This window comes from Ailuropoda melanoleuca, chromosome 5, assembly GCF_002007445.2.
Source record: "Ailuropoda melanoleuca isolate Jingjing chromosome 5, ASM200744v2, whole genome shotgun sequence".
NCBI lineage: Eukaryota > Metazoa > Chordata > Mammalia > Carnivora > Ursidae > Ailuropoda > Ailuropoda melanoleuca.
The window spans coordinates 80496181-80508455 of NC_048222.1; the positions used below are offsets into that span (position 1 = coordinate 80496181).

Here is a 12275-nt window from a genome sequence, read left to right on the forward strand (position 1 = left end):
AATATCCTGGAAGTCTCAAAAAAAATGGAAGAAACCAAATCCCTCTAGACTTCTGAGAGGCTCTGCTATTACATTAAATGATGTTCCTAGATGCTCCAAATGCTGTCTTGGATAGCTTTTAGTCGGTAGCATGATGAGTGATTCAGGAATTGAGTAAGACAGGCTTAACGCAGTAGGGATGCGGTATGGCCTGGCAGCAAGATTCTGCTCCGAACTTCTCATGCTACACTGTTGCTATTGATTAATTGTCCACACGAAGGTGGCAAGATGCTGAGGTGGAAGGGGAAGAGTGGAAAGATGGGAGAAATGTCTGACACTTTCCAAGTCCAGGTTTTCTAAGAGGTTGGCAGAAAGCTGGCGAGGCAGTTACTGGATGTGCTGGAAAAAAGTCACACCCCTTTCTGCTTCTTGCCCTGCAAGAACCTGCTCTGGGCCCTGGCTCTGCAATTTTTGGAAAAGCAGATGCACACAGAGTCAGGGTGTCAAGGAAAAGAGGGAGCTCCTTTAGACGAGGGAAGGGCCAGCTAGGGAGGAGAGTGAACAAAATCCAAGGCTGGACCTTGGCAAAGTCAAGCTCTGCCTAATTTCAATTTTGCCTGGAACTCCTTTGAGTCTGCTTTGGACTTCTGGCTGGAAGTGGGCTCACCGTGTCACATAGTCCGGCATTTAATTGAATAATTAATGGTCATTCATGTAATAGTGAAATCAGAATTCACAATTATGCGAAGCGACATGAAAGGGCTGGCTATAATGTGGTAGCCTTGATCTGAACTGGTACGCATTGATTATGCAAAAGTCACAGGTGTTTTTGTTAAGGGTTCCCAGGCTCCTCCCTGCCTTCAGCTGGGACTATTAGAACATCAGGGCTTAAGAAGGGAACAAGCAAGGATTCATCTGGGGCTTGAGATGTGTTTTCTTTTGTTTTTTTAAGATTTTATTTTTGGGGGGGACCTGGGTGGTTCAGTCGGTTAAGCGTCTCTTGGTTTTGACTCAGGTCATGGTCTCAGGGTTGTGAGATTGTCCCCACGATGGGCTCTGTGCTGGGCATGAAGACTGCTTAGGATTCTCTCCCTCTCTCCCCTGACCATTCATATGCTCTCTCTAAGAAAAAAACCAAAAACCAAAAACCAAAAAAACCCGATTTTATTTTTTTAAGTAATCTCTACTACACCCAACATGGGGCCCGAACTTACAACCCTGATATTGAGTCACACACTCTAGCGAGGTGTCCTGAAATGTGTTTTCTTATGAACTATGTCATATCCATGTGTTTGGAGCATTGGTCTGTCTGGAATGAAGGGGCGATGATGCTTTCCTCACACAAAAAGTGGGAAAGTTGATGCTCTTCTGCTTTCCCACTTTTGGATGCCTTTATAGAAACTCCTACAACTGAATCCCACTTGTTACTTTAAGTGCCTCTTCTAAAATAGAAATATCTCCGGGAAGGTTAAGAGTCTGAGCAACTCACATTTCACTGTGAGATGGCTTAACCTCCTAACCCCTGTTGACCACTGAGAATATAGATGTTTCCAAGGGGCTGGGAGGAGGACAGTTGAAGGAAATAGAAATGGGTATTTATTTATTTACTTACAGCACACCCCCCTGTGAGGCAGACCTTGGGTGAGAAGTGAATAGGGGCTGATGAAGGGAGAGATTTGAGTAGGAGGGTAATTAGAAAGTAAAAGAAGAGCTCTACCAGGAAGATAGGAGGATTCCAAAGAAGAGATTTTTACTCTTTGAATTTTTGCCTGGTACGGGGCATGTGACCACAAGCACACCGTTTGAAAATCAAACTCCAGACACGGGGATGAGACAAGCAGGGCTGAGGCCAGGGGACGAACCGGAAACAGTTGTAAGCCCCTTCACTCTCTGTGAGGTCACTCTATCTGTCCTCTGCCCAAAAGGCCTTAAGGCATAACTGAAGCTTTTCTGCAAGAAAAGCAGGACAGCTGCTACTAATTTGATTACATCCAATTTGGTGGTATTTATTGAGCCTTATGTATAAGGCACCTTCTTAACGGTGTCCCAGACCTACACAACATTCACCCCCACTTCCTCCCTCTGAAAAACCTGACCTGTTGGATTCCCAGGCCATGATGAGTCTTCAGCCTCCCCAGAAGGGGCTGGGTCTCCAGGTGGCAAAGAGAGGCCTCAGCTAAAGCCAGCCGCTCTGACATTTTGTTTTATCTCCATTGATTCTGATGCTGACGCTATGCAGGTTGCTATAGAACTGCTAGAAATAAATATAAGAGCACATTAGAGCATTTGCAGCGTTATTTCAAAATGGGGGAAGAAAGGAAAACAAAGAAGGCTCTTCCTGCTGTCAGTTAGGACTTTTATTTTCCTGTTTCCAGAGCACCAGCAACGGGAAGTGCTTGCTTCTGGATGTCAGTGAACTTGGGGCACACAAATAAAACGAGGCAAGAAGCCCCCCACTTTTTTAAAAGGCTCTTGCCCCCAGCTGCGTCAGCTCCACCCGGTAAGGAGCTAAAGTAGGAGTGGTTTCCAGGGCATCTGTGGGAGAGACAAAACTCCCTCCACATCTCTGAAAATGGTGCCTTTCCCCCATTGCTTTTTCAAGTTTCCCTCCTTGAAATGTGAAACGACATGGTCGGAGCACTCTGTTAGAGCTGATGGTGTTATATGCATGGGGTAGCTTTCAGCCGGGCCCTGGGGGAGGTAACAGGAGAGCCAGGAGGGAGGGAAACCCTAAGGCTGAGGCACTGAGCTTGCTTCTGGCTAAAACAGGCTACTCCAAAAATGGCTCCAGAAAAAGCAAGCCCAGAGGTGGTGAAGAGAGAGCAGAAAAACTTGCATTTTCTTCTTTAAAAAGTGGGAATTATTTACTTTACCTGCAAAGAAGAAATCTCCCTCAGAAGGAGAAAAAAACCCTGAAAGTACCGCTCTCCCCAACTGTGCTAAGTGCTGGGACCAACAAAATGACTGATGTGCCCTGTAAATCATCTTGGGGTGGGGGAAGGGTCTGAATAGAGGCAGAGGCAAGAAGCAGAAGCCAGGCATAGTGTTAGTTGATTCCAGCAGAGGCAGTAAGCAGCAAGGGGCCTGGGCTATGGGATACATAATTGGCTAACGAATAATAAAGCCAAAATTGGATATTAACAGCAATTAGTTTCTGTAGAGGCACTGGGGAACAGAGCCGCGGAAAACCCCACTGGGCCTTAAACCGAGGCAATCTGAAATTAAACCAGTGTCTCAAATAAATGGGAATAAATATTGCTACATCAATCTGGGTAAATGTGAGAGGGGGCTGAAGGGAAGCCCCCTGTGAAGGCCAGGTGCACTCTCCTGCGCGTCAGAAGCTCTCGGTGGCATGACCTTGGCCAGGCTCGTTCTGGTACGGACCGGTAGCCTCTTGAGGCCAATAGGCCTCCTTTCCTTGGGCACATGACCTTGAGACCAGGCTCTGAAGGTTATTTCAGGGCACTGGCCTGTTAATCCAAGGGAGCCTCACATCACTGACTCTGCACCCTGGTGGGCCTGGCAGGTGAGGAAAAGGAGGGAATTAAGTTCTTTTTAAAAGGCCGCGTTCAGTGGGCCCGTGGAAGGGAAGGCTGCGTATGTTGCCCGCCTGCGTCTGGGCAGGGGTCTGGAGGCTCACGGAGACGGAGCGTGTCTGCTCTGTTTCAGGCCGACTTCTCAGCGGCTCCGTCTCCTCTGGAGGAAGACTAGCGCTAAGGCTGAAGGAGAAACGTGTCGTTTTTCTTCTGGGTTGACGATTCTGTGGTGGTGGTTTTGGCTTCTTTCAAGAGTGTGAAGGGGGTGGGGGAGGAGGGTATTTGGGGACGGCGAGGACGTGTCTCTGGCGGTGGTGGGTTGCTGGGTCCTGCGGGCCTCATCGCCCGGTCTCTGTGCGTAGGGGTCATAAGGGAGGCTGGGCGGTGTAAAGGGGAGTCACCGAGGACGTCCTGGGGCGGAAATACCGCCCCCCTTCCAAAAATTCACCCCTAAAGAGCTTTCACCCGGGTGCTCGGCTGGTGGGAAGGCGGGGAGGGGTTAAACAGTGACTTTTAGGTCGGGGGCCTCTCCCAATCTCCTCCCTGCGCTATGCCCGCCTCTCTTTCTCGCACATCCTGAGGCTTTCTGGGGTGTGGGATGAGGTCGTGGAGGCCGCAGGTCCTGGAGCGGACGGGAAGTAGGCCTGGAGAAANTAACTTGACTGTAGTGTATCCATCTGGCGCTGGAGCGAGATTGGGGAAACGGAGGTGCGCAGCAGAGGGAAAGAGGTGGGCCTCTGGGCCTCTCCCCGCCGTGCGTGCGGGGCTCCGCGCCCAGGACGCCCTGCTGTCTCCGCGTCTACCCGCGCCGAGGATCAGTGCGAAGCTTTGGAAATGCGGGACGACCCAGGGCTTTGGGGCCCCATTTCTTGATTCAGGCGAGAAATCAAAGCTGGGGAAGCACGAGCAAAGAATAAAAGAGGAAACCAGCGTCTGTTCATCTTCGCCTTGCTCAATTTAGATGTCTCAGGGGCATTAGGAGAAAGAGAAAAGAGAAAGCCTCGTGCGCGTTGGAACGCAGGTCACTGCAAAGCCCCGGTAGTAGGGCCGCGGGCCCGGGCGGATGGCGAGACCTAGCCCGCATCCCTGCCGCCCAGACTGGACAGCACGCTCGCTGTTCTCCACGAAGAACGGCCTTGAACAGATCGAAGTAGCAAGTGTTACTTCCAGCGACAATACTGCCTCCTAGGTTCTAGGTCTCAGTATTTGTACGTGTCTAAGAAATAGACTGGATTTTAATTTCAAATAAATCTGCCCCCACTCTGATTCTGAGAAAGCCCCTAGTCATCCTGGAGGTTTATTTTAGGGGCATATGCAGCCATGACCCAGGTCCTCATTTTGGGGGGAAATTTTTTTTTTTTTTAAGATTTTATTTGGCAGAGAACACAAGCAGGGGGAGCAGTACAGGGAGGGGGAGAAGCAGGCTCACCGCTGAGCAGGGAGCCAGATGCGGGGCTCGATCCCAGGACCCTAGGATCACGACCTGTGGTGAAGGCAGACCCTTAACTGACTGAGCCACCCAGGCGCCCTGAAACATTTCTATCTTAAGACAAAAGGGAGAAAGGTAAGAAAATGAAATGGTGAACCTATGGAGAGCTGCTGACACTTCATTTCTGATCTGGAACATTTTTTGCTCTCAGTCAGGTGTGCATTTTTTCCAGGCCATCTAAATTTGGCGCAAAACTCTCCAGGCCCCCGGCATCCGGATCCGGTGGTACAGAGCAGCACACATGGACTGGACCAAATCCCATCTGAAGTCCTTTTTCTTGTTCTAAGTCTACATTGGAGATGCAGTTAACTATTAAATGGTTTTGTTGTTGTTTTTAACTGGAGTCAAATGTGGTAAGACTTGGCAAATGAAAGAATTATAGATGGGACTTGGAAGAAAAAAATCTTTATTAGGTATCATAAGTCTCATAATTGTTGTTACTGACATACTCATCACTGTGAATCAGCCAGGGAAGCCTCAAACACACATACCACCAGCACAGCCCTCAGTCCCAGTTGACTCATGGGGCTCTAAAACCACCCACGGAGTAGATGAGGAAGGGAGGCTCCGTCTGTCCTAGGGAGAGTGCTTTGCAGCTGCCCCCAAAGGACTCTATTCCAGGGTTGGAACAAGGGGTGGGGGTATTATGTAAGTTCAGGAGAAAGAGAAAATTATCTCCCTGTGCACACAGTATATGGATAGATTGTGTGTGTGTGTGTGTGTGTGTGTGTGTGTGTGTGTGTGTGGTTAAATGCTGTTCTATAAATGTAAGCCATGGATATGGTTATGAGAGATGTATGTATATATGTGTGTATGGGCATATGCCTGCTGGGAAGGCATCCCTCTACCCAGTTATTCATTTCTCTGGCTAAGTCACAAAAACTGTCCCTGCTCCCCACCCATTTGGTGATAGAAATGACAGAGGAATTTACCTTAGCTTTTGTTAAAAGATCAGTTTCTTTTCTGCTTAAACAGAGATCTGGGCCTGGGCCATCTCTGGCAGGAAAAAGAATAATATTACTGATTTTTCCTTTGATAACATTTTAAAATCCATCTTGATGTATCTGATACAGTCACCTTGAGCAACATATGAGCTCCCATAGTCATGAGGACCATGATGGTGATGTGTATGGACTCACGGGGGCCTTCTTGGCATATTCAGTCAGCAAATTGCCTCAATATGTCCTATGTTTTAAAAATCATAGAGTTTTTCCCTTCGTTTAAGGCAGAGGATGTAACTAGAGGGGCTCAAGCAGACAGGCGAGCCGATGATGTTGAGTTAAAGAAATGCCTTGGAAGAGCATAAATCTTCAGTTTTCTTATGTAAGTATCACTAGGTATAAATAGGCCCTGAATACAGCAGAAGGGAGGAAGCTAGGACTGACCTTCACTCGGATGCCTCTATTTGGTGAACACAAAAGGGGCCTTGAAATTACACCAGGGGCAGAGTGGTGTATTCATCTCTGCCATTTTCAGCCATTAAAGCCCCACAGAAAAATACATTTCGTAATGAGACCTGGTGAACACAGGAAAACCCCCACACCCAGGCACACAGACCCGGCAAACCTAGAACACTCCCACACCCATTAAAGCTTTCTGGAACAAGAGTTTACATAAGTAATAAAAAATATGCCCCTCCCTTCCTAGTTTATCAGCAGCAGGAACTTAGCGGGTCTTGTCCATGGTGCCTGTGGTTTAAGCTCTCAGGGAGAAGCGTGTTAGGTTTCCACCTAAAAGGGCCATTACTTGGGGGAGGCGTCTGGAGCTTGTACTGACAGGCAGGCGGATCAGTGAAAGGGTACAGCGGGTCGTCTTATGGGGAAACAATTACAGAGACAAATCTCACTATCGTGGACAACTGTGGGGCAAAGGGTTGGTCATCGGAGGCTGAAACCGTACCCCACCTCCCCAACACAAGAGCAGCCTTCTTAGGGAAGAGGGAGGGGAGAGGCAAGGGGATTTACACCCCAAGGACGCACCATTTGGAGGCTGGTCTGTTTTGAAGGCAGTGGTTGCAGCTGCCTCTTAGGCCAACGCTGGCTAAAGCTCAGGGGCCAGAGAAACTGCTCTCTTTTCTGTCCTATGGCCAAACTTGCCTTTTGGGACTTGAGAGATAGCACCCTGCCCGCAGTTTGCATGACGAAAACTGACGCCTTCTCTCTGCAAGGGGCGAGCAGGCTGTAGCCATTGCACAGAGAAGGTTCTGGGAGTATCTAGATGGGTTACAGCACACTTCACCTCGCCTGACTCCAGAAACTCCTTTAGGAGGGCAAAGGAAACACCTAAGATATAATAATTACACAACGATTGGCACACAGTAGGTACTCAATAAGTATTTGGGAGGAAATGAGGCCAGGGCTCCAAGGTATCCTTGAATACTAATTTGCTAAGTGGGTTAGACCGAGGCTTTGCAGAGGAAAGTAAGCAAGCTTCACCTGAGACTCCGTTAGGCCTCAATTAATGTGTCAGGAATCAAACTAAAATCCTAAGCATCCCTTATGGCCTTGGCCTTGCAAAGACAGGCCCCTGCCAAGGGTGGGGAAAGGGATGCAGCAGGCTTCCTGGTGGGAAGATCCAGCTCTCGGCCTCCTTTCTCTGCAGGGACCTGCACTCTACCATTTTCTCCACCTGGAAATGGATGGGTTTAGGTCTTGCCACCATCCTCGGCGGCTAGGGGTTCTCCCTGAGACCAGCTGCTGCTCTCCATCTAGTGCTGGGGAGGAAGGCCTGACCTGAGAAGTGGTCCTTCAGGAGGAGGGAGGACTAGCCCTTTCCATTCCCTGACAGCCTCTTTCAAAACAGTCTTTCCTCAGAAACACTTGTGCACATTGTTTTTCCTCCGGTTCAGATTTAAGAAGGAATTCGTTCCCTCCCCCCTTTGGTACATGTAGGTTACTGCGCCTCTCCCTTCCTCTGCATCTCCTGGATCTCTGCCTGAAACTACAATTACAGCCGCAAGGAGAAAGTGAGATGCTCTTAAGGGCCCTGGCCATGCTTTCAGCCCGGATTGGGTTTGTGAACCTTCCAGGAGTTTGTTCCTTCTTCCTCATAGATCCCAATGACTTCCTTAAGCTTGTCAGGTGCCCCCAGCTTTACAGCAAAGAATGACAAACACCTCCCTCCTCCGTTCCAACTGGCTACCCCCCGCCCAACCTCAAGGAAAACACAATATATCTGCAGTCCAAGCCCTGGCACAGACTGCCAGTTTTCTGGAGGCCAGATTATTTTTTTAAAGGGCTAACCAAAAGCTAAGCCCAGAACAAAAACACAGCCACGGAAGGTGTCGACCCACATACAATGAGCCCCCAGCCCAGAGAAAAATAGGCACACAGAAGCACTCCGTAATGCGCTCACAGGCAACCACCCCCGCCCCCATCGCATCTGTGCTTGCACAGATCTGTGTTTCTGTCCCAGAATCAGCCTCTCTCCCTGAGTCTGTCTGCGTCTCTAAGTCCCCTGTCTGTCACAAACTACACACCTCCCCACCCCAAGGGGTCCGGTTGGGGCAGCCCAGCCAGCGTAAGCCCGAGACCCCTCCCGCCCGAAGCCGCGGCGCTGAGCTCTGCTGAGGGCGCCTCCGCTCTGTGGCTCCTTCCCGGCGGGCCCTCGCGGACCGACGGTGCTCAGCCAGCCCCATTCTTGGCATTCACCGCGTGCCTTAATTGTATGGACATTTAAATCAAGGTCCGCTGTGAACACGGAGAGAGAGGCCTTTCTCCTGAGGAAGGAAAGGAGGAAGGAAGGACAGGTGGAAGAAAGGAAGGGGGTGGGGAGAAGATGGAATGAGAAAACAAGGAAAAATAAGTAAAAAGAAGCGCGCGTGCGTGCGCACTGACAGCGGGGAGAGGGATGGGGGTGGGGAGGCAGGGAGAACAGGACCACAGCATCCTCCCTACCGCAGCTCCCCCAATCACACAGACAATGAGATAACAGCGACGTCTTCCAAAGGCTCTTTGTTCTCCCCCATCCTTTCGGATCCAGGTTTTTTCCTGCAAAGCGGAGGGGGTGGAGGGTTGGGGGTGTGGGTGGAAGTGGGAGACGGAGGGGTGCCTCCCCCGTGTTAATTACCCCGACTCCCTTAGCCCCTACCTCGCGCCTCGCCTCCCCTGCAGCTCCAGACAATGAAAAAAAACCACCACCACCAACCCCACCTCGCCCCAGCACAGGAAACCCTACCCACCCATCTCTCACCCTCAGTTTAGCCCAGTAAACTGAGGGGGGCCAGAAGGAGGAAGTCGAAGGCGCTGGACGCGGAGGGCAGCGGGGGCTTGGCAGCGGCTGCCAGGGCAGGGCGCGCAGCCGCCGCCGCCGCCGCCGCCTTTACCTCGCTGGTTGAGTGCGGGCGCAGGCTGGCCGGGCGTGCCGCAGGGGCTAGCTGCTGCGCTCCGGGCCGGGATCTGGGGAGGCAGCCTTCCGAAACTCGCCTGCTGCAGTCCTCTTGCTCAGGTCCCAAGTGGTGGAGGGGAAAAAGGAAAAGGNAAAAGGGGGGGGGGGGAAAGGAGAAAAAAAAAAAACCATAAGAGCGAGGCCCATCTGGCCCCTCATCAGCTTTGTCAAGTCTTGCATACGCTAAAATGCTAATGACCTAGATAGCTCATGCAAAATGCAGCAGGGAGGGAGGGAGTGAGGGAGGTAGGAAGGAGGAAGAGAAAGAGTGATGGGGGGAGAGCAAGGGAGGAGGAGACGGAGGGGAGGAGATGAGAGGGGAGGAGGGAAGAGGGAGGAGAGAGGGGAGGAGGGGAGAGAGGGAGAGAGGGGGAGAGGGAGAGAGAGAGAGAGAGAGAGAGAGAGAGAGAGAGAGAATATATATGTCTTTGAAACACCCCTACCACTCTCCTCACCCCACCCCACCCAAAACTGTCAACGGGCTTTACCAGGTAAAGGGTGGGCGTAGATTTAAAAGGTCACTCGCGTCTAATGCAGCTGGATCCCTGGGTCAAAAAAAGGGGGAGGGACAGAGGATGAGAGTCCCCAAAGCCAAAGGGATAATAAGACATTATTTTAAACCCCCTCCCTCCATGCCCTCCTCCACCTCTCCACTCTGTTTACACACAAATCCAGACGCCTCCTTATGTGTGTACATGGACATAACAATTTTTCATCAATTTCTCAGAGCTTCTATGGACAGACAACCATATTCTCCTCCCCAGCAAAACTCATCCTGTGAACCCGAAAGGGGGTTTAAAGAAACCTCCGATTTTCGAAATCCTCCTCCAGCTGGCCCGTCCCCACTCACCTACCCCTCGCCTCACCCTTCCCTTAGCCCTCCGACAACATCTCCGGTGTCTACTCCTTTCTAAGCCTTCTGCTTCCCAGTCTCTCTTCTCCAACACCCGGATCTCGAGAAGGCGAGTCAGGGGAGCAGGAAAGCCAACTTAAGTCTACCTGATCTCCCACCGTTCAGCTCGCTTTCCCAGAAAAACTAAACAAAACCAAGCCCTACCCCTTTCCAGAAATGTCACTGTTCAAGCATGCCAAAAGGATAAATAAAATTCAACACGAATACCCTCAGTCGTCCGCACGCTGGATGGGCGCTCTTTGGCACCGGAGATCACTCCTGTTCCGAGCCAGCGCTCCCGCGCGTCCCTTCTTGCCGAGCCCAAAGTGCTTTGTCCTGGGGTCCACTCAAGGTCTTCCTCTTTTTGTTCTTCTTTTTAAGAGACTGGTTGCAGTCTGCAGCGTTTTAGCCAGCCCATGGAAAGGCAATAGATCTACTGGAATAAAGGGATCGAGAAAGATACATGCAGATGAATGAGGGAGGGATGCGGAGTGGAAAAGGAAGCCCGCATCTAGGGAGCGGCCGCCGGGGCCGGGCCCGAATTGCTTCCTTCGCTGGGGAAGGGGCGGGTGGCGAGAAGGCGCTGGTGGTCGCTCCACCTGGCAGAAGGAGAGGATAACCATGACAAGGGGCATCACGATGATGATCACGAGCGTGATGAAAAATTCAGAATCTCCCTTTGGTGAACCAGAGCATGCGTGCAGGAGGGACTGCACTGCTGGCGGCAGCGGCCGGGGGAAGGAGAGGAGCGCAGGAGGCAAAGGTTGTGGCGGCAGCACCCTCAGATGAATAATAATAACGCGCAGCGCAAGTTGCGGTTCAGCCTGAAAATCCAGCCCTCCGCGTGAACTCGCGTCGAGTGCGGATTGCAGGGGATGAGGAAGAAGGGGGGAGGGGAGGGTGGTGAAGGGAGGGGGAGGTGGGTAGAGAGGAAGGCAGAGAGGGACAGACAGAATTTGGAGCCTTTTAATTTATCCTTACCAAGCCCTAATCTCGTTCGCCATCCTCCTCGGGTGAGGTCGATCTCCTTTTTAAAAATTATTATTCCTTTAACGGATTATTCAGCTAAAAGAAGCCACATCTGCTGACTGTACCGAAAACAAGAGGATTAGGAGCCGGTCCACAGAGCGGGGCCCGCAGCCCCCCACCCGCTCTCTGCACCAGCACACGTCATTCTCACTGCCCCCGGGTACCTCCCTCTCCTTCTTGCTCCGGGAGAGCTGTGCCAAGGAAAATGCGGATTTGGGGAAAGTGAGAAGTGGGAGCGCTCGGAAGAGCGGGAAAGCCAAGGTTGGAGGTGGCAATTCGCACCCCCACACTCACACGCGCTTCCGTTTATCGGTTTCTATCCTGGGCGAAGGGGGCGCTTTCGCCGTGCCCACAAGCGCTGCACCTGCAGCGATGCGTGCCCTCCGCCCCCTAAACGTAACCCCGGCTGCACCAGTCCCGGGCAGACTCCCTTCAGCAGTCCTGGACGTCAAACCTACACCTAGATCCACCTCCCCCCCCTCCTCCGTCCCAGTAGCCGCGGCACCACGGTTAGTCAACTCCCTGTCTCTCCCTCTTTTGCAAATGGAGTGGGGGGCTCCGGACACCGGCACCGCCCCCTGCTTCTCGTCCCCAGGCTGGAGGCGCCAGACTGGAGTTTCCGCGGACCGCGGCGCGGCGAGACCCGAGGTGGGGGTGGATGTGGGGGTGCTGCGGCGGATGCGGTTGACATCACTGCGGAGAACACGCGGCTATCCGGCCGCTGCGGCGACCCAAGCGCCTTTGCACCTCCCCTCCATCCCTCCCCCCCAGCCCCTAGCAGTGTCTGGGCAGGACAGCGGCGGGGGTGGGGTGGGGAGAAGGGTTGATGGTGATGGGGGAAGGTAGTCCCATCTTCCGCCCCCCTGCAGTCAAGGTGAATGTGAAGGAGAGCGGGCGCGCGTGCCCGCGCCTCCGGGTACGTGCGCGCGCCCCTCCCGGCTCCCCTCCTCCCGACCCTCCCTCG

At 52.1% G+C, this 12275-nt stretch overlaps 1 long non-coding RNA gene across 1 annotated transcript; it reads right to left on the reverse strand.

Annotated features, from left to right (window-relative positions):
* Positions 1-5726: 5726 nt before the first annotated feature.
* On the reverse strand, positions 5727-10945 carry LOC109489566. Its single transcript, XR_004625771.1, has 4 exons — positions 10511-10945; positions 9879-9935; positions 9329-9445; positions 5727-8993 (listed from the first exon to the last, which is right to left on the reverse strand). It is a non-coding gene; the product is annotated as an uncharacterized LOC109489566 (long non-coding RNA).
* Positions 10946-12275: the final 1330 nt, after the last annotated feature.